The following is a 22,500-nucleotide window of genomic DNA, read 5'->3' on the forward strand; positions in this document are numbered from 1 at the left end:
CTTTGGCTGGGCAAGAGCTTAGCTGTTGGGCCCCACATGGGTAGTAAGTGGGCAGTAGAAGGGCGTGACTAAGAATGAGCATTAAGTGGGCTCTGGCTGGGCTTCACTCCAAAATATTAAAATTTTGCACAATAACATTACGGGCGATGGAGCTTACTCCCTTACAATCAAGTAATAAAAAAAAAAAGCAAAAAAAATCTATATTTCAATTTAACATCGGTAGGATTTAGTAGGACCATTAATGGGCCCTTTCATACAAGTTTGATAGCACAAGATTCATATTCAAACCTAGATGAAAGCGCTGCGCAGCATTCTGAAAAAATATGGGAAAACTCCTCCCCCTTTGAGCTAATTAAAGGACGTCTGCCGTCTAGCAACATTTTGCCACCTCAACAAGGACTACAGGCTCATTTAAGGTGGTGAAGAGGAATAAAATATTTGTCCTCTTTGCGTGTTCCAAAACTTGAAGACTGATTTAATGTAAGAAAAAACACCTTTGCAAAAATGATTTGAATCTAACAGAGATCTCTGGACATCGTAACAGACTCCAATTCATCACTTAACAGGTGGAATTCAGAGCGCCGAATGTGTCTCTTCCGCGTGTAAAATGGCTTCTTATAGTTAAAACCGACCGCCTCTCTTTCATTTGTAGACAAAACATACTCTCTGGGTACTTTTCCATGAGCGATGACGAAAACAGAGTCAGGGGTGCGTGTTCGAAACTGATTCTGTTCTCAAGGACCAAATGTGTTTTCCCACAGAGAAGGAACTTCTAGACCAAATATGTCCCAGCTTAAGGTCAAATTATACTGAGTTCAACACTACTTGCTTTACACGTCTATAAAACCTTTCAACATGGTTAATATAAAGAATTAAGATGTTAATAATGTATAACAATGGTTAATATATGAAAATAAAGAATTTAAATGTTAATAATATCTAACAGTGGGTACAATCAGGAATAAGGTTGCCATGTGGGTTTTAGCTCGGGCCCATATGAGACCCACATTGAGCCCACGTGAAATTTAGCTAGGGCCCATATGAGACCATCTGGTCAAGCCCCCGTAGGGCCACTATGAAATCCCTGGCCAAAATTAACTGGGACCCAGTTGGGCAGCCCAGATGGGACCCATTCACCAGCTCATATCCAACACACATGGGTGTGCTGGCAGGGCAGCTAATACTCCTAATATACTGTGTGTGCATGTGTAGCCAGTGAAGAAGGTACAAAGTTTTTCATTCATGCCATTCAAGAAGCAAAACGAGCCATACATGACGCTCTCCCGGCAAGCTGATCATTTCCTGAAATGAAACTTGTGTTGAATAATGTCATTTGCTTTTTTTTTTCCCTCTAAGCAAGAAATTGATTAAAATCAGCAATTGGGAAAACAAGCCAGCATCTTGCCCCGCCCTAAGCCAGGCATACTGTATGAATGAATGATTGCGTCATCCACCCAGCAGCTGTGACACCGTATGTCTCATATTGCCAAGAATGGCTTCACACTGAATTTGAACCGACTCCACCTGTAGCTCCAGGAATCATGATCATTTGCTACTAGTTTTCTATGTAGCCATTTGCTGCTTGTAGGAAGCTACAAATCACACAACTAATATGCCCATAACACACACTCGCACATATCTGCACGCGGCTCAATGTATGGCATTACAAATAATGGCCGCTCACATCCCATCGACTGTCGGGCAACCGGCTCAGGAGCGCGGAGAATAATGAGACTATGGCCATCTGCCAGCAATCTTGAGCCCGGCACAAAAATCGATGGCGAAGGCCTAAAAGTGCAATTTGACACACACAAACATGACACCGTGGAATAATCGCAGCCCGAGGCTCGAGCACGATGGCCGACAGTGCCAATAAAACCTTGCCGCCTGTTGGGAAAGCAAGAAAAATCAACTTGCTTTTACTAGTAATTGAGCGACTCGTGCTTTTGTTTGTTCTAAGCAGATGGTGTGTTTCCAACCAAACCGCGAACCGTTTCTCTTATTTGGCGAGTTCGTCTTCCCCGCCAATTTGTGTCTCATAAAATACGTCCATTTCTTTTGTCTGCTTGCTCATCTCAGCGGGATAGCGAGGTCAGCGAATGAAAGCAAAGACTGCTTTAACAGATTGTTGTCTTGATTTTTTAACATTTAATTTGCCCGCCGCCGGTGAATTACCGGCACCACCTCAAAACAATTTCATGTTGATTACCGTTTCCTCAACCGGCGGCCTGGGGTGTTTATTGACTCAACTGCATAGAGTACAAGGCATTTATAAGAGGCGGTGCATTAATTTCCTTAAGTGGACAACACGCTCATGGATTCATTCTGACTGTTAAAGCCGAGTGCCATGTGAAGAAAAACGTTATTGGGGGAAATCTGCTACGTTCGATTCAGACCGTAACAACTAATGCAACAATCTGCTGAAAATCTCACCTACTTCCGCTTTTGTAGGATGTACAGAGCGCGATTTAAGCTCAGTCCATTTACCATTTGTGCTCTTTCTGAAATGCCCACAAGATGGCGGCAAAACGGTGTCTAAAAAGGAAAGTAGTACAGTAAACGGTCCAAGGAAGTACAGTGTTGCATTGAGTTACCATCATTTCTCAATAAGAGGCCTTTTATTTGCCCCCGCGCCGAAAACAAACAAACAAACAACAAAAACATGGAAAGGAGGGTATTATAAACAGGTTTAGGGAAAATTTAAAAAAAAATCGTCACACTGTAAAGACTACGGATGTCCAAACCTATGGCCCGCGGCATATACAGGTAGTCCTCAACATACGAATACAATTTTGAAAAAAAGTTTGTAAGTTGAATTTGTTTGTAAGTCCAACCACATTAAATTGAGTTTGAAAAGTTAAATGTTATTAATTAAAAAGAATAACCAAATTATTATTTATTTTTTTATCTAAAAAAAATGCCACATTCCATTTAGTTTGAAAATGACATTTTAATTAAAAATAATAATAAAATGTAAAAAAAAATATATCTAAAAAATGCCACATTAAATTTAGTTTGAAAATTACATTTTATTAATTAAAAAAAAATAAAATAGCAGAAAATATCTAAAAATTAAATAAAATATGAAACAAATTAAATATTAAACTACATCTGTATACAGTAAAATATATATTGTAGACGTACTGCACTAAAAATGACAAAATGACGCTGGATGTCGGTTGGTCGGCCAAAGAATCCTTGGGCCGATACAGCGATGAAAAAAAAATAAATAAATAAAATAAAATTTATTTATGCGTATCCATGCCATTGCAAGGGATGAAGGCCAGTTCCATGTTGGAACGAAGCACCTCGCAGTTGCAGCATCGTAAACAAAACGATACTCTCGGCTAAAAGAAAAAAAATGTCCCTGCAAAAAATCTGTAACAGTCCAAACGGTTTAGCACATCGAAAAAAAAAACGAAGGTTGGAAAGTACATGAAGGAGAATGTTAGCAGCCAAACACCAAAAAATGTCTGATAAATTTCTGTAAATATTTTCAAACAGGTTAGCATTATGCAAAACGATTATTTATTTATAGCTTCATTTTAACAAACTGACAATTTTTTTCCAAAAGGATTCACTTTATTTTCACATGAATTGTCACTTTAGAATTATTTCTTTTCTTTTTTTCCCCTTTTCACTTAAGAATTATTTCTGTAGAAGTTAATGCAAATTAATGCTTAGCAACAAACTTGCTGCAGAAAAAAAGCAGTTTCAAAGCATGTTTTGGAAGCACATAGGAGTGCTTTTAGCCTGCAGGGTTGAACTTGCACTAATGTGAAAGCACCCAAAGTTGGCCGTCTCACCTTTTTTTTTTCCTCCTAATCTTTTCGACCCACAAAAACCCTGAGGTTGTGTGTGTGTGTGTGTATGTTTTTGCATGTGTCTGAGGACTGCCACACATAACCACGCAGTCAATTTATAAGGCAGGGAGCAGCCTTGGAGGCTAAACCCCCCCCCCCTCCACTTAAGAGCCAATAATGACTGTCAAACAGCACAGCAACACAGCCTGGAGGCACCCGAACGCATCGCGCGCTAAATCGCAACACAACATTTCCACCAGCCTGCCGAACAAGCTGGCTCATTTGCATATTAGCCGTAGATGATGAGAGTCTCATCTCCATGTGCTGCATTGGAATATCAGAAGGGAAGCTAGAAGGAACATGAGATGTTTCCGTGTCACTGTTCTGTATAATGCGGGCATGGAACGCGGGGAAGTTGCCACTTCAATTTTACGCCATCAGACGTGGTATCAGAGCAGAAACAGAGGCGGGACATGAGTGCGTCGACTCGACAGCCTCTATTCCGGTCCTGTTTTTCGAGCAATCGGCAATGTCCGACAATTATTCTACACAGTGATCCCTTGATGAATCCTCGCCTCGACTGGAATGCCCTTTGGGGATGAATAAAGTTGTTTGGATATAGTTGAAAATTTAAATGTTAAAATTATCCCTGTCTTACGTTGTAAAGTGTGTTTTTTAAATTGCCGATTTTCGGATTTTTAAAAGACCTAATATCAGCTGATTAAGTCAGCTGTCCGATTAATCGGTTAGGCCTTCCTGAAACACTTTTTTAACTCATTCACTCCCTGCCATTTTCACTGAAGCAAACCCCTTCTTTCCCGGCTGTTTTGCTGGATTTTGACTGATTTTGCAAGACCCACGGATTATTCTGTTCTATTGCTATAAAAACCAAATACCCCAAAAACGATTAGAGTTTCTTCTTTCATCAAAAAAAAATATATTTCTATCCGTTTCCATTTTGCAGCAATTGCATTAGAATATAGCTAGGTTTCATCATTATTCACAAATCTGTTTAAAACTGCGAGTAAATGAGCTTTTTGCAACGTAGCCCTGGTTGATCTCTTATACTCTGCTGCCACCTGCTGGCTGTTTTTTTGTAATAACTACAATTGCTTTGCTCTCTTCAGGTCAGAGGCTGCATCAAAGCCTTATGTAAGCTCTAGCATAAAAAAAAAAAAAAAAAACGTTAAAAAACGTATTAATACAACTTTGGGACACTGGTAATATTTAAAATAGAACGTATTTGTATGTTTTGGCAGCAAATGAGCTAATATCATTACAAACTCCTTTTACAGCATCAGCCCTGAAAATAACGGATTATTTGAAAAGAAAAATGCAACAGAAATGTGAGGACACTGACCTCTACGTCATCGTTTTGTAACCTGTAAAAAATACCAATGACTTCTTACTTACGAGCCACTATCACGAGGTTTGGAAAAATAAGCAGACAAATGTCAAGAGGTGAGTTTTTGGTGAATAGCTTTCAGTAAACAATGTGCGAGTTGGTGAAGGTTGACAACACAACACACAGGATTTTGTCGTCATAAAATTCCGCAGTCGAAGCAATATTCCACCGGACCGGAAGGCAAAGGCGGCGGTTACGTCATACCTCAGTCAACAGACAACAACATCTGTGACGGCAATTGTACAGTACATACAGATGGCACTCAAAGGACAAATACTGGATATTTGTGTTTATCGGAATTGACAGCAATGTAAATACAAAATCGGATTACAGTAGAGGAAAAACAATGTCGCAAGGGAAATTACAGCTCAAATAGATTCAAAGGCTTCCTTGAGGCGCCTTTTAATCCAGTTTGAAGTGGGCGTCAGGTGGGAGGTTTGTAATAAATGTATTTTTGGAACAATACGTAACATTGTAAGCCAGTATAATATACATTTCTATTATTAATATTATTATTAGGGGTGTCAGAATTGGTGTGTCAATTTAAAATTTCTTTGACGCCACTCATTTTTTTAAACGCACGATTACTTAATAAAGCCTGTACTGGGTCTCAACGCAGCAAACACGTCCACGTCAAAATTTAGCAGTAACACATTTAATAATAATGCTTATATTTGTGAAAGCTGGGGTCAAGTTGCATTTTGCAATTTTAAAACCTGTGCAGAATTTCTCAAGTTACTTCATGTTAAAGATTAGATGAAAGAATGCACTGAGCCGTCGGCAATGTCTTACAAATGCAATTATGCCATCTAGCGGCAGAAAAATGACCTCAAAGAAATCTATATCGCGCTCGTTTTTTTACAGTACATCTTTTTAATTTGAACTCAATTTTATGAATTATTGCAAAATTACTGTCAATGACTAAAAGATGCGGCCATATTTCTTTTAGTTTAACATTTTTTCCACTTTTGTTAAGAGTATGAAAACTTCATTTTTTAACATTACTTTATTTTTTCATCATCTATATGTATATATATATAATTGTACATTTAGAACAAAATCAGCGATTAATCTTGAGTTAACTATTAAAGTCATGTGATTAATTCCGATTTTAAAAAATTAAATCGCCTGACACCCCTAACGATTATTATTATTATATCTATTATTTGTGGGAACATGCAGTTTATTACAGGTCAATATGTCGGTCAGAGATGGATGGATAGACGGACAGATGGTCAGACAGAAAGACGGTCAGTCAGTCGGTCTAAAAGAAGGAGAAGACACCATTATTTGAGGAAATACAGAATTTGATCATTTATTCAGCCAGATTGAAGGTCGGTCCAGATTGTCTCTCTTTTTTGCAAACTCACCTTCAGAAACATAAAAACGCTTCATTCTCCTGTCAAAAATATTTAAACCATCCTTAACAAGTAATCAGCGGCCGCCGTCTTGACGTCTCCATCAGCGAGGGAGACAACTCTTCTCTTTACACAACTTATTAGCCTAAGTAATCGCTCGACACGCCACGAATAATCACGACAGGCAGCGACGACGGTGCGCTCGCCCATTTCAGACGTCGTCTGCTGGGAGATCACCTGACGTTGTTTTTTTTAAAGTGTCGCCCTGCATTTGTCGCCGCGGCAACAACACGGCCACGGTTTTCCGTTGGCAGAATACAGACACCAAACTGCGGCTTTTGTCTGCAGAGTGAAATGAAATCTATTTCTCATTACAGAGGCACACTCATGCATAACCGCAATGATATGAATATGAATCCTTGTTTGATATTTGACTTCTCGCACAAAGTTTTCACTTTATGCCTATTGCATCCCGCACGGGCTCCAAATGTTAGCGATTACGTGACCAAGCAAATATGACTATTACACTTTTTCTCTGCAGCACAGCAAAAAAATATTACAATAGCACGGTTATTAGGTTGTAAACATTTCCCCCGTGGGAATGTTTCATCTGGAAATGAATGTTGGATGTAAGCCGGGGGTATGCAGCGTTTTTTGATGAAACATTTTGCATTTTTACTGGATACACAAACTCAGTTACAAGACCTCCACACGCAAAGTCGTGCACATTGCCAAGGAGACCGGCAAGAATGTGGTGGTAATGATGCTCCTTTTCATTCGTTTGTGCCGAAAACACCTGCACAGATGTATGACGAGAAAATCAGCGGAAATGTAAAGTAGCGCCTCCATCTTGTCTTGACTGAAAATGATATCGGCACATTTGAGCACGGTGGACATCATTGGCTGAAATGCTGTTTTTTCCACAAAAACATTTTCTATCATTTTCTGTATTAGCATAAATGGCATACACAATTTTCATAAAACACATTAAAGCCATCAAATCTTTTGAAACAACACCCATATATATATATATATATATATATATATGTCTCTATTTGATAACAGTCATAAATAGGAGTGCAAGAGTTGGTGTACGATTATAGTCGGAGAAAAAAAATACTTGGCTTTACTGTTAGTCTTACAGACTAAAAAAAAAAAAAAGAAAAAAAAAATCACATCAGCATTATTTAAAAACAATAAATAACTGGAAATAAATTTTAAAAAGTTGCTGCCTTTTAAAACAAATACAGCACACAAATAAGTACAAAAAAATGAAATATGATAGTTTCAGAATTTGAAATGCTCAAATTGGCTTTAATTTTAGGTTTATTTTAACAAAGTGAAAATAAATAACTGAATAATAAAGTATAAAGTATGTACGGTGGCTCTTAAGTGCAAAACGCAAAAACAAAAAAGTGAACACGACTGCCAACCAAAAAATACAAACCGAATCAAAAATACAAAAATGAAACATCACAAAAATCACAAAAACAAAAAGTTAATCGCAAACACACAAAAAAAAAGGAACTACAAATTCGCAATTTTATTATTCACTTTCCATTTCAATCCTACTTACAGGTGAAATGTTCGTGTTTACCGCTACACGTAGGCATTTTGCAAACCAAATGCGGATGCCGAGATACGTTTCTTGGGAGTCCCAAGATGGCGGCCACGCGGCTTTAAAAGTTTAACATGTTTGTGTATTCTGTTTGTTCAATAAAGTTATGGGGGGGGGTGGGGGCTGAGCCCTGTGTTGTTGTGCAGCTATGAACTATGTCGCATGGCACGTTTTGCGCCACAGGTAAGTTTATACTTTTGAACGGCTGCGGTTGTATAATCCTGACGTTTAACAAAATACGGTTAATCGTAAAACCGGTTAATAGCGAGTCATAAACAGGCTGCAGGTTTGGTAGGTAGACAAGTGATTATCTCCTCTCAGGCTTTTTTTTTTTTTTTATGAATCAGGATCAATTCTGAGCTAAGTGTCGCCAGAATCTGCAAGCAAATAAATGCGCTGTTGTACCTCAAATTTGCTGCATGGATAGCAGTACCAGAAATAAACTTATTTTTGTTATTGCCTGTGCATCAATTCACACCCCGCATGCTGCACAGGGTTTTAACAATATGCAGCAATACACTCTTCCCGGTTCGTTCTCAAGCCGCATCCTTAGCCACTCTTCACAGTTCCATATGGAAAAAGTGTTTCAGAATGTGATTGCTTTCTGAATCCTTGAGGCAAATTGTGTAATTTGGAGGAAGCTCCGGTTCCGCGCGTACATATTTTCAGAATTTTGATTACAAATGGCCACAGTCTCTTTTTGATGAACGATAGCACATTCGGTCTAGATGGGAAAGATATTGCGCAGTGGCTCACACTTGCCCCGCAAATCGAATTTTCCAGCGAAAACAAAACTCCATTTTCTTTCCATGGCACTTGCAGTATCTTCTGAGCGAAACTATTTAGGGCCAGTTGGGTTAAAGTCACTTTTAGTTTATCTGTTCGCCTTTCTTAGATTGATGATAACCTACCCCCCCCCCCCCCCCACAAACAAAACAAAAAAAAAATGGACTCCCAAAGAGCTGCATCTCTTAATAACGCAATAAAATGTTTTAAAGGAAGCCGTGCTATTGTCATGTCTTAAACATTAAACGGGAGTGCGCTAACACGTTTGTTTTATTCTGCTTCCAAACGGCAAAATAGCTTTGAGGTCATTTGACAGGATGAAATGACTGAATTTATGAAGCAATGCGCTTTGATGGTGCGCCTTGTCCTGTTTTTTTTTTTGTGTGTTTTTTTTTTTTTACACCAAACACCTGCTTCACACACATGCAGGCAGATTAGGAGCAAGTGCGTTATCTTTCCACTCCACATTGGAGTCTTATACAGGGCCCGAATTTCAATTTGGGACCAGACACTATTAACTCCTTCCGCAAAAAAATAAATAAATACAACCACGGCAGGCAGACGCCGCTCATTTGTTGCCGAGAGCTTGTTGGCTCACTTCAAGGACTCTGTCAGAGAGATAAATCCCAGCTGGAGGGAATGGAGCCATGCTGAATCATTAGGAGGACCAACAGGTTCGCAGATGTTGCAATTAAAAAGCACTGTTGCTCATTACAACACGAACCAATAAACACAAATTACAAATAATGTGCTCACAGGCCACAAAAATAGGTACACCTCAATGATCTTATAATGTGCCCTTTCAAATATAACAATGCTCAATTTAGATTGAGTGCGTTAGAGAGTATTCAACAGTATGTTTACGAATGTGGAACTTGTGGTTATGGAACAATGGACAAAATGCTAACATGCTAACATTTGGTATGCCAAGGAAGATTCATAACGTTTTATACCCATCTTATCCTATTCATAATGCACCATTTGAAAGCCTAATTAGACCATACACTGTAATATATTAACAAGCTAAGCTAATAGTTGTCATGCTAACATTTCTTTAGAAACTGTATTCAGGGCCCTGTAGTCAGTCAGATAGCATTTCATGAGAGTGGATCAAATGCTAACATGCTAACACTAGCTTGTATGCCAACGTAACAGGATAGCAACAAAATACAGAAAGTGTATCAGTAAGGTTTTTATATCTATTCTATTTGGTAAAAGTTTCATTTCAAAAGCTTAATGAGGTCAGCTAGACTGATAACGTGTTAGAAGTTGATAAGCAAACGTACAGCAAGATAGCACGTAGCCCCTAGCATGGCTATACACACCCCTGTTCAAATGTCAGGTTTTGTTGATCTACGTTAAAGTACTGTACTATTCAACTGGGGAAGGGTGGGGGAGTATTTTTGATAGGGAAGATAACTAACTAAGATAACGTGGTTGCACAAGTGTGCACACCCTCTAATAATTGGGCCCGTTGCTGTGTTTATAATTAAGCAATCACATTCAAAAGCTGTTAAATGTCAGCACACACCTGCCACCATTTAAAGTGCCTCTGATGAACTCCAAAATAAAGTTCAGATGTTCTGGTAGGCTTTTCCTAACATTTTGGAAGCCTTAAAACATAAGCCATGATCTACAGAGAGCTTCTGCAGGGCAGGGATCTTATCGTTATCAGTCGGGAGAAAGGTAGGTTATAATTTCCAAGGTATTAAAAATACAGTTTTCCCTCGTTTTTCGCTAGGCTTAGGTTAAAAAAAATACCTGCAATAAATGAAATCCGCGAAGTAGTTAGCTTTATGTTTTACATTTATTATAAATGTTTTAAGGCTCTAAAACCTCTCAACACACTTTATACACTTGTCTCATTGAGGCATTTACATTTTATCACATTTCTCTCTTGTTTAAACAGGCTGTTCAAACCTTCATAATTTTTTATAAAAACGCCAACAATTTTATTTTATTTTTTTAAATAACGTGAAACAGCTAGGCCGCGAAAAGTGAACCGCGTTATAGCGAGGGAACATGAATACAGTCGCCAGTGGAGAAAATATGGCATGGAAACCACCTTGTTACCGTAACAAAAAAAAGCACTTAAAGGGTTATATAATAGCAAAATGAAAGAAACAAAATAACATGAAATAAAATTTGTTTTTGACCCAGGATACTAACAATTTAACTTGCTGCACGCTTAAAAATTGTTTTGCGATGTCAGCACTGGCATCTTAGTGGTAAGCACTCAGGACATTATTCTATTGATGTGATGACGTACATGTGTAGGAGGGTAAATCCCTATACACGCGCACACACTGTGCTTTTCATAGAGGAAAAATAATCCAATGGTATTTGTGCTCCAGGCTAGTGTGTGTATGTACTGTATTTGTGTCTATGCTTACTACAGTGATGCCAAATTTAGTAGCATCATCTGCCTGCACAATACATGCAATAAAGAGAGTGTGAAAGGATAAAGAGAGAAATAAACAATAGGCAAGAAGTGTGCCCTGGAGTCAAACAGTATTTCAATTGAAGAATTGATGAAATGCTAACAGTTTTGTCCTACACTGCGGATTTCAAATGATCACAGATAAGTCAGCTAGCACTCGGTATGCTAAAATATAGCAACTGCAGCACAAAAAAACAACAACCAAAAAACAGGATGTTTGATAAGGATTTCATATTGGTAGTGAAAAAAAGACTGGAACGGGGTTAAAATGCTAACATGTTAGCTAATAGGGCTTATATACCAAGATAGAAACTTGAGCAGAGAAACTACAAAGGCAGATCACTAAATAAATTCATGCCGGTAGGCGCTTCTAGTTTCAAATGATCATGGATAAAATCAAATGCTAACAGTTTGTATGCTAACATATAGCAACGCAGCACAGGAAGCAACCAAGGCAGCTCATAAGATTTGTGTAGTAATGAAACCTTTCAAAAGTCTGATACGGATTTTACCTCAAATACTAATATGCTAACATGCTAACAACTGGTATGTTAAAATACAGCAACTGGAGGCCAGGTGGCAGCTGTGCGCACATGTGGGTTGTTTACTTCAGTGCTGCCAAATCTCGCAGCATTTTCCACACGTTTCTTGTGCAGTTGGGAAAAAATAGCCCAATAAAAAGGGCGAAAAAAGGTGAGGAGGGACGTGAACAATCGGCTATCTGCCGTCTGCAGGCCAAGTGTCACTCTTATCCGCATTGCTCCCTCTACCGTGACGTTAATCACGTCTCACCATTGCCGATACTTGAGAAGAGTTTGCTGGACTGGCTACGCACTTTACAGATCTCATTTGATTTTCCTTACTGATAGCGGATGTTGCAATTTATGCCCGTGCTCAATCAAGTAGATGGAGATCACACAAAAAAAAAAAAAATTAAAAAGGAAGCCCACAATTCTTGCTGCATCCCCAGTTTCATGAGATCTACAACACGAGTCCGGGAGGAGCGATCCCGAGTCGGAAGCAATTCCAGCATGGCGGCTGCGCCCCGAAAAGCTCAGGTGCATTCGGCGCATTTGCATCTATTTACATGTTTGTCAAGCATGGAATTGTGACTTATTGCAATCGCTGCTGATCACAGCTGAATGGATTTACATACATAAAAAGGCGGCATATATTACTTCCCTCTTCTTGCTCATCTTCCCATTCGAGCATCAGTTTATGGTGTTGCATCATTTAAATAACTCGTAAAATTACCGATAATGTTAACTTATAAAATTTCTTGGGCTTCAATCACTCAACTCAACTTTATTTATAGAAAACAACCATCGCTCCATACAAAGTGCTGTACATGGAGTCATAACTAGACATATAAAAACAAAGACAGCCAAAATAATAAATTAATAGCATAAAAATGCTAGCTAGCTTAGATGTAGCGTGCTAGAGGGGTTTGGCAGACAATCCCGCCCTGCCCACTGTCGGTTTACGATTAAGAGGGAATGTAACGCTTAAATTCCTTCCTATCTACACCCAAATTCACATTTGCGTTGCCACTAGCATCTAATCGGTAGCAGACAATAGCCATTGACCGGAACTACAACTACTTCCTGCTTTGGCAGAAGCATGAAAAATGGAGTCCTACTATCTACTGTGGTCGCACTTGCCAGTCAAACAATGCAAACTGAGCTTCCTAGCGGTATTTCAACAAACAGCTACAAATAGTTGTCAGAACAGAGCAAAAAAGCTTGGATAATGCATTGTCTTGTTTAGCGCAGTTGAACTGCTAACCAAGATAACATTTAGCATTTGCGCACATATAGCAAAATAACAAAATGCTAAGGTAGAGTATATTTCTTTTTCATTTAAAACACCAAAAAGGGTGTACTTATATAAATGATATACTGTAGGTCAAAGAATTAGTGACTTACCATTTTGTCACTGGATGGAGACGGTTGCTTAAAATAGGATTTTAAATGTCAGACATGGCCGGCAGACGTAGTCACGTAGCACAAAGGTCACGACTGTGTGTTCTGTATCCCAGGTGACCAACCTGGAAAGACAAGCACATACTGTAAAAAAAAGTGGAGCATTGTACCAGCCTGAATTTCCAAATTACAATTCTTCTTCTGCTGCTGTTATTTTACTGTAATTAGTAACATAATTTGTGTTACACTAAAACATTACATTTGCAAGCAGATTCCCGGGCGGGCAGACGAACTGAGACAAAAAGATAAATTGGTCCAATTAGTTATTTATGAGAAACGTGAATTGTACTTTAACAGCTTATTAAACCTTCATCACCTTGTTCCCTGTAGACAACAACAAGCGGCAGCCACTTTGCGCGACACGAAAAGACGAACACGCGGCGGAGTCGCCGACAGCGTCGAACGCCTCGCAACTAATGAGCGACAAGACGAGGAAGACAATCGATACACGTATGACGACATAAGTTGATGTCCCCATTGATATAAAAAAATTAAAAAAATAAATAAATAAAAAAAGAGGCTAGCGATGCTACAAGGAGGCGCAGCATTAGCACGCTCGCTAATGTGATTCCTACTGTGACTGGCGGTGATTCGCAATCACCAAGGGCACCGTATACCAGCAAATCAAATATACTTTACACATCAAGAACTGTTACATAATAGGGCTAGGCTTAAGGTTTGTAGTTAGGGTTTTAAATCATGCTTCAATCAAGAGTTTTTGTTTTGGCTATTAAGAACCACATTAGCTAATGAACCAGGTCAGAGCTAATCTTCCTGGGGTCTCTTCCAATTATTTTTTTTTTTTTGCAAGTTTTAGTGTTTTATGGAAGGTTGAAGATTGGATTAGGGGTTCAAACCAGGCTGGAGTTTCAAAGTAGGGTTGTAAAATAGGGCTTCTCAGCTTGGGTTAAAGGGTTTGTAGCTGGGGTTCAAATTGTGGTTTCAAGCAAGTGTTATGATTCCACAATAGGGATGGATTCAAGGCAAGCGTGGAGGTTTATGGTTTCAAAATTTAGTTTGTTGCTGCATCTATCCTTCCTTACTTTAGTCTTTCCTCTGGTCTCTTGATGTCAGCCAAATCTGGGGTTCGGTGGAAGATTCTGGGTTTTTAACTCGTTGTCTGGTTGGTGTTGGATTTCACCTTTCTTTGCGGTTAAGATAAACACTATGGGATTTTTTAACAGGTTTCAGGTGAATTAAAGAGCGCACACTCGCAAAAAAAAGAAAAGAAAAAAAAAGAGCAATGATGATGACATGTTGACTCGGGAGGGCTAGCGAATGAATAATACTGAGCTCTGGAAGAAAAAAAATCTAAATAGAGTTTAAAATCAGGCAGGATTGCAAAATAAGGTTTTAAGGTTTGTAGTTTTGCTAATGGGTTCAATAAAAGCAAGTGTCAATATAAATACTGTAGTTTCCTAACGAATATGACTCAATCAGTTGTAATTAGTAATTTTTTGCAGAGGATAAAAAAATTAATGCCTGTTAGTATTACGTTACTGCATGACCTGTGTGTTACTTCATTGGTTGTTTATAAATCAATAGCAAAACGAACATCTCATTGTTTGTTCCGTTTCCTTTTTAAAAGAGGCGAGGACGTCATTGAACAGGAAGAAGAGCCAAGCACAGACCACCTCCATGAATTTGCTTCTCATTAGCACCCGCATGCACACGCTCACATTTAGATTCTCGGCACATACCGTACAGCTATTTATGGCCGTCAGCCCTTCACATTCATCCGCTTCTTTTGAAAAAACAAAAAAATACGACAAAAGGCCAGCAACTCCATCAAAAAGTGCTTGATTTGTGCAAAATAACACATTTGAATGAAAAGAGAACAACTCTATTGAAAACATGAACAAAACGGCCTGTTCATTCATTTAGACGCATTTCCAGCATAAAAAGGAGACTATTTTCTCGTTAGCCACGCCGCCAGTCGATGCTACAGACATATTTGTTTTCGAGACGTTGCTGTCTGTCCGCTGACGGCAGATAAATCTTACTTTCAGCTGCGTGACAGGACGCCGGCGACAAATACACAAACGTGGATGCAAGATTTATGCTGTCGTCTGTGTCTTATGTGTGCACAGAGTGGTGGGAGGGGAAAGAAAAAATATCGTTCACGTCTTGGCCTTAATGTGCTGCGCAGTGTCAGCCTTAAGAAATGTCAGGTGGATTCTGCCAGAACTGTAGCGTGCATTTATTTTTTTTTTTTTAAATAATGATGTTTATGACTTATGCCAATACAGTTACTTAAAAGAAGCATATCGAAAAAGTTTTTTTTTTTTCATAATTTAAAAGTTCTTAAATCCAAGTGAAATGCTTTTGTCAAAATAAAGCAAGGATGAATTACAGCATGCTTGCGTTACCATGGAGACATGGCTAACATATTTCAGGTAAATCAACAAAGTAACTACAACTAAAATTGAAAAAAAAACTGTTTCATTAACAAAGTTTAAAAAACAAAAATACTTTTAAAAAAAATGAAAACAAATCAGCTTGTCATTTTGTACAAAACTAACTATAGTGAAAATGTCCTTAGTTTTCGTGCTTCATTTAGATTTCAGTATTTCTGGAAGGTCAAGTTTTATCTTCTGAGAGAAGAGAATTTTAATTTGCTTGATTTCATGACACTATACTTAGTGACCTTCTTTTTTAATCATGCACTTGACAAATACTCCACATATTTTTTTAAACTAATATTAAAACTAATATTTTTCATAGATAAAAACTAACAAATTTGCTCTCAAAATTCATTAAAACTAACAATTAAAAAAAAAAAGCCAAAATGAAATAACTGATGAAAAATCTATGATAAAAATACTGTATAAAAATAATTTATAAAAGAAAATTCCTCAAACTATTATAACCCTGAAAACAAAAAAAACAAAAGCCAAAATGAAATAACTGATGAAAAATCTATGATAAAAATACTGTATAAAAATAATAATTTATAAAAGAAAATTCCTCAAACTATTATAACCCTGAAAACAAAAAAAACAAAAGCCAAAATGAAATAACTGCTGAAAAATCTATGATAAAAATACTGTATAAAAATAATAATTTATAAAAGAAAATTCTTCAAACTATTATAACCCTGCAAACAAAAAAAACAAAAGCCAAAATGAAATAACTGATGAAAAATCTATGATAAAAATACTGTATAAAAATAATAATTTATAAAAGAAAATTCCTCAAACTATTATAACCCTGCAAACAAAAAAAACAAAAGCCAAAATGAAATAACTGATGAAAAATCTATGATAAAAATACTGTATAAAAATAATAATTTATAAAAGAAAATTCCTCAAACTATTATAACCCTGCAAACAAAAAAAACAAAAGCCAAAATGAAATAACTGATGAAAAATCTATGATAAAAATACTGTATAAAAATAATAATTTATAAAAGAAAATTCCTCAAACTATTATAACCCTGAAAACAAAAAAAACAAAAGCCAAAATGAAATAACTGATGAAAAATCTATGATAAAAATACTGTATAAAAATAATAATTTATAAAAGAAAATTCCTCAAACTATTATAACCCTGAAAACAAAAAAAACAAAAGCCAAAATGAAATAACTGCTGAAAAATCTATGATAAAAATACTGTATAAAAATAATAATTTATAAAAGAAAATTCTTCAAACTATTATAACCCTGCAAACAAAAAAAACAAAAGCCAAAATGAAATAACTGATGAAAAATCTATGATAAAAATACTGTATAAAAATAATAATTTATAAAAGAAAATTCTTCAAACTATTATAACCCTGCAAACAAGAGCAGAGTTTGGAGTTTGAGATGAGGCGAAAGGCTACTACCAGCTACAGACTATGTAAAAGCATAGTAGGAGGTGCAACGATTAATCGACAACTATTTATTATCCACAAAAAATATCCTTGATTTTTTTTTCTTCCCCCAGATAAACGCATATAATTTGGTTTAGTTTCCTGCTCGTTAGGGCAAGCACTAACTACAGAGACAACTACCTGTACGCAAGCAATAAAAAAAAAATATATATATATTATTATCATCATCATCCCCTTAAATCCTTTTTATATCACCTATTGGAGTGTCATCCCCGACGAGCGCGATACAATTTAGCCCGGCTCCACACCGACTGGGCGTCACAGAGTGTTGCGCAGGGACTTGGATGGCTGGTTTGACGCACTTCAGGCCAAAATGTGATGCGCTGAGGAGCACCGGAGCAGAGAGCACATCCAAAGTGGTGTGCTTCTGCGTCATACCTTCCTCCTTTCACTACATCTGCACACTTGAATTTGCTTAGTTTTCAGCAAACCACCAAAATGTACATATATTAGTGGTGCAATTTATCATCATTGATCCTTCCTCAGGTCTCCTGACAACCTAACGACTCTAGCTGGATTCTGAAGTATTCGGTTTAGGTGAACGGTATGGGATTTTTAATAGGTTTTAGGTGAACTAATGAGTACACACTCACACGCAAATACTCACCCACATACAAAATAAAAAAAATAAAAACAGAGAGCAATGATGATGACATGTCAAATCGGTAAAATTACCAGCAAAAGAAAAAAGAAGGAAAAATAATAATAATAATAATAATAAAAATAATGATAAAAGAAACACGGCAGAAGTCTCCGACGTAAGTGGCTAGCGGTTACCTGTTAGCATGACCAACGACTGTCTGCGTGGCTAGCTGCAGGCTGATGAGAAAGTTTGACAGCCTACTTTAATTCTTTTTCAATATTCCGGACCAAAGTTATTTTGTAATTCCCTCTGCATGCTTAAATAAAGCCAAGTTTCATCATATTCACAAGTCTGTTCAAAAGGCTGGCAAAAAGAGATTGTTGCAACATGGCCCTAGTTGATCTTATACTCCGCTGCCACCTGCAGGCCGTTTTTGGTAATAACCACCATTGCTTTAAGTGACCGCTTCATGTCAGAAGCGGTTTCAAAACCTTCTTTATGCTCTAGCATTAAAAAAAGAAAACTGTATAAATATGTTTTGGGAGTGATGGAATAAAAAACGTATTTATACGTTTTTGGGTTTGAATGAGTTAACCAACTCGAATGAACAGCAATAGACGAATCAGAGGCCAGTATTTTGGGGTTATAACCTTGAGCATAGCAATGGCAATTCTAGCTCATAATGAAGTATAATTATTCAAATGTGGACAAAATTACCGAAAGAGATTTGCCAGTTTATCTCCGACATCAGCAAGGTAATAATGAGCGATTGTTTTGCTGTATTTTGAAGGTTTGTGACTTGGACCTTGGACGTGTGATTTTTGAACACTTCACACTAATTAATTTCATGAAATTGAAACACCAAATGGATGAAAGCGGTACAAGTTTGACCTACAGAGCTATTATTGTCTCGCATCTCAGAATCTCTCTGAGTGAATTCCGACTCATTTTGCAATGGCGGGTCACATTCAAGCAGGGTTTTTTTTTTTTTTTTCGCTAATAGAACCGCACTGCATCATAACGACAGATGCTTCCAAACAGCAAGATCATCTTTGTAGAGGCAATAATGTGTGATGCAGCTCGTTTGTTACACGTTTTGTTACGGGCAAAACGGTCGGCGCGTCGACTGCTGTCTCGTCGGCTCTCATGTAGAACATTGTTGACGACGCCCACTTGTCACCCTCAGGGCCCGCAAACTGAAGCGGCGCGCTGGACGACAGATGAAGATAGATGGATGATGATGATGCGTCGCGGGCTACAGCGTCTCATCTTCATACACGCCGCCGGCCGTGTTGTCAGGGCGAAAAACACACCCCCGCGACCGGCACTTACAAAAGAGAATACAAAGTAGCTGAATACAAAAAAAAAAAGAGGAAGCTCCGCGTTTTTCCACCGGGGCCGAGAGCTGACCTGGACCACGTGGATCATAACAGATTTTCTCCTTTCATCCTTTTCGCTAAAAGCAGGGCGAATGATTTGCAAGCCGCGGCTTATCCTGGCTGGCATCGTGCAACGAGGCTTATGGAGATAGTCGAGGGTCTTGATTCACTAAAACCACCCGGACTATTCTTATCGGGCTCCGCAGACGCTGCTGGCAAATGCTACATCATTCTCTTCCTTTTTATCTTCATAGTGCCTTTAAAAGGTGGGCGTAGTGATGACAACATGGATGGGAAGTGAGAGCTTTATTAAGCCGGTTACATACTGTAACCCAAAGATGGCAACGCGCGCACCGATTTTAAACTTGGTAACCAAGTGGTTCTTAACCTGGGTTCGATTGAACCCCGGGGGTTTGGTGAGTCAGTCCGCGATGGTATTGTAATCCCTTCATATGTCGAGCAAAAATAAATAAAGTGATCGGATGAATATGTACAATATGAATTTGCATGTGTAACGGAACGTAGGGTGTTCCACAGGGTTCAATGCCGGGGCCTCTGCTGTTTTTTTTTTTTGTATCTGCTGCCCTTGGGTTCCATCTTAAGAAAACAGCGCTGGCTGTTTTAAGTGATCCATAGACTCGAGCTGTCAAAATGAATGGATTAATCAACAACTATTTTAATAAACGAGCAATGGTGACTGTTTGTGGAGGAGAGACAGACAGAGATCTCCATCTCTTGGTCTCCCGACCCCCATCTTGGCGTGCCCAGGACAAAGAAATTAAGTTCCTTTGTCCTTGATGAGGTTGTAAAACTTACAACTGGCAGATATTACAATATCAAAAGTAATTGTCCACTGATTTCTGTAAACCCTCATGAAAGACGACTGATTATCATCTGGGTTTAATCAAAATAAGACATTTGCAAAAATTTGCTTTGCTTTGGAAAAAAATTACCCAACCGGTCAACATCAACCCTTTTTCTTTCACCAAACTGTAGTTAATAAACAGTAATCAGGGAAAAAATGCCTTTGTAATACACAAAGTAAAAATAAAATGAATCCGATTAAAAAAAATATTCGATAGTGACAGCACTACTATAGAGTTGAGTGATGGGAGTCTGCTCTCCATGTTCATTTTGTTTTTCAGTAAACCCTAATGTATAAGGCCTAACTATGTCGTGAACATGGAAATTATTATTAATTTATTTTTTCAAAAAAAAAAAAAAGAAGGGTTCAATGAATTTGTATAGGAAACTGTATATGATGTATTACATTCAAATGTATTTGCATTCTTTGTAAAAGCAGAACTTTTGATGCCGCTCTTGTCTTGGGTCTCATTAAAATGTGGTGGCGTCGTAATAAATTGAGTGCGCTAATTCAACGACCTTCTGTGTTTTGGAAGGCAATGAATAATGAATGCAATTATTCAATTAACTACATCCGACACGGAAAAATTAAAAAAGGAGAGAATTCCGAACAGCGCGCATACGCATTTATCTACCTCGCACGACCAGCTTTGCACAAAGGATCACCATAATCATGCGTGGACAGTTAATGGATATCCGTAGTTTTATTTGTTGACGTCCACATTGCTAACAATTCAACAGCAATTAGCGGGAAATGGATGCTCACGCCGAAGTAAAGATAAAAAAAAAAATGTACTGTTGACATGCAGCACAACGAGCCTCTCGCCTTAGTGTGCAACAACTGATAACGGGTTCTAGCAAAAATTTACAGCCGGAAAGGGAACGAGAGACATTTTATGAGATAATGGTGCGGCGGCGGCGGCGGCATTTAAATGATAAACTAGCAACTTTGAATAATGGCTTTGAACACAAGAAAGCAAACGCTGCTCTTTACCATAAATTCACTTGTAAGACGTCCACTGAGAGGAAAATGCGGTAGATAACTGAAGCTAATAAAAAGGTGACACGGCAAAACAGCATACATTTCATGAAACTAAGTTGTTCAAATTTCAAAACAGCACCAACTGCCACCACATGCTGGAATGAGTCAGATGCAAGCAGATGCACAGTTGAATGCAGCATTGTTATAGGTGAGATGGCATGACTCCTTCTTGTGATTGCTTCCAAGTCAGCCGTTTTCAGAAGCTCCAAAAAAAATGCGGTGTGAATGCTCTGATCGTTTTGCTTTCAGGCATTTCTAAAATGTTTACTTTGCATGCCCGTTTAGACTTGCTTTGGAGTCGGCCTAATTTAAATATGCAAAATCAGCCAGTGCAATTAGTCTCAGGTTTGATAAATCCCATTGCTTTCCCTATATTTGCATATACTCCTCCCACAACGCCGAAAAATGAACGACACAGCAATTTAACACCTTTGATGTAATCATGGAAATCCTCTACAGATCACCTGGCCCATCTGTCCATGTTAAGAAAAATCAAACGTGGCTCTTGAGCATAAAAGTTTTGTCCACCAGATTGTCACTAAACTGATGTATCACAGGCTTTGCTGATTTGTAGTTTGGAACCCGAGCTTTGTTTGACTTTGACAACGTGACCGAAAGCCAAATTGCATCCTTTTGGGTTACCTGTACTCTCAATGAAGTTTCAGAACTGCACTGGTCTCAGATCAGATCGCAAGACCTCATTCCCAGGTTTCACTTTTCAAAAGGCAGGCGCAAAAGCATGCGGTTTATTCAAGCTTAATCTTCATTACACCGAAAGTTAACTTGACCCCGGCTAAGCTCCTCAAGGCAAGAACGCTAAAATTTCATCATGCATCAAGCAGCCAACATTGTTCGAAAGGGGTCCCGTGTGCATTAATTTTAATGAAAATATTAAATGGGAATGACGTGAATGTCTGAGCCCCGAGGCACTGGTGACTCTGACTCACCAGGCTGTGACTCCCCGCAGCTGTTTGGGGATCTTGGAGAGGATCGACACCCACTTCTGCATTTGACTTATTTTCGGCTCACGGACAACATATTTGCTTGTCATTTTAAGCTGAACTACAACATTGAGAAATGTGAAATTGAGCACATTTTCACAGAAGCAATCCCCTTCGCTCGTGGCTGTTTTACTGGATTTTGCAAGGCCCACAGAATACTGTGTTCTATTGCTATAAAAACATGGAACCAACCAAAAGAAAGATGAGTCTTTTCTTTCATCAGGAAAAAAAATACATATATTTCTATCTGTTCCCGTTTTGCAGAAATTAGCATTACAATATAGGCAAATTTCATCATTATTCACAAATTGATTTAGAAATGTGACTAACGAGCTTTTTGTCAAAATCTCGTTTGCTCTGCTGCC

The 22,500-nt window shown here is 38.2% G+C and overlaps 1 protein-coding gene across 3 annotated transcripts in view; it reads right to left on the reverse strand.

Moving 5' to 3' along the window:
* The window catches only part of lrfn1 (leucine rich repeat and fibronectin type III domain containing 1), a 240,293-nt gene that overhangs the window by 201,775 nt on the left and 16,018 nt on the right, over positions 1–22,500 (reverse strand). For all 3 annotated transcript variants that reach the window (XR_013294218.1, XM_077566515.1, XM_077566514.1), the window contains exon 2: positions 13,336–13,457. The gene's annotated coding sequence lies outside the window, so the exon portion shown is untranslated. The remainder of the gene's footprint in view (positions 1–13,335; positions 13,458–22,500) is intronic.

This window comes from Vanacampus margaritifer, chromosome 5 (assembly GCF_051991255.1).
Source record: "Vanacampus margaritifer isolate UIUO_Vmar chromosome 5, RoL_Vmar_1.0, whole genome shotgun sequence".
NCBI lineage: Eukaryota > Metazoa > Chordata > Actinopteri > Syngnathiformes > Syngnathidae > Vanacampus > Vanacampus margaritifer.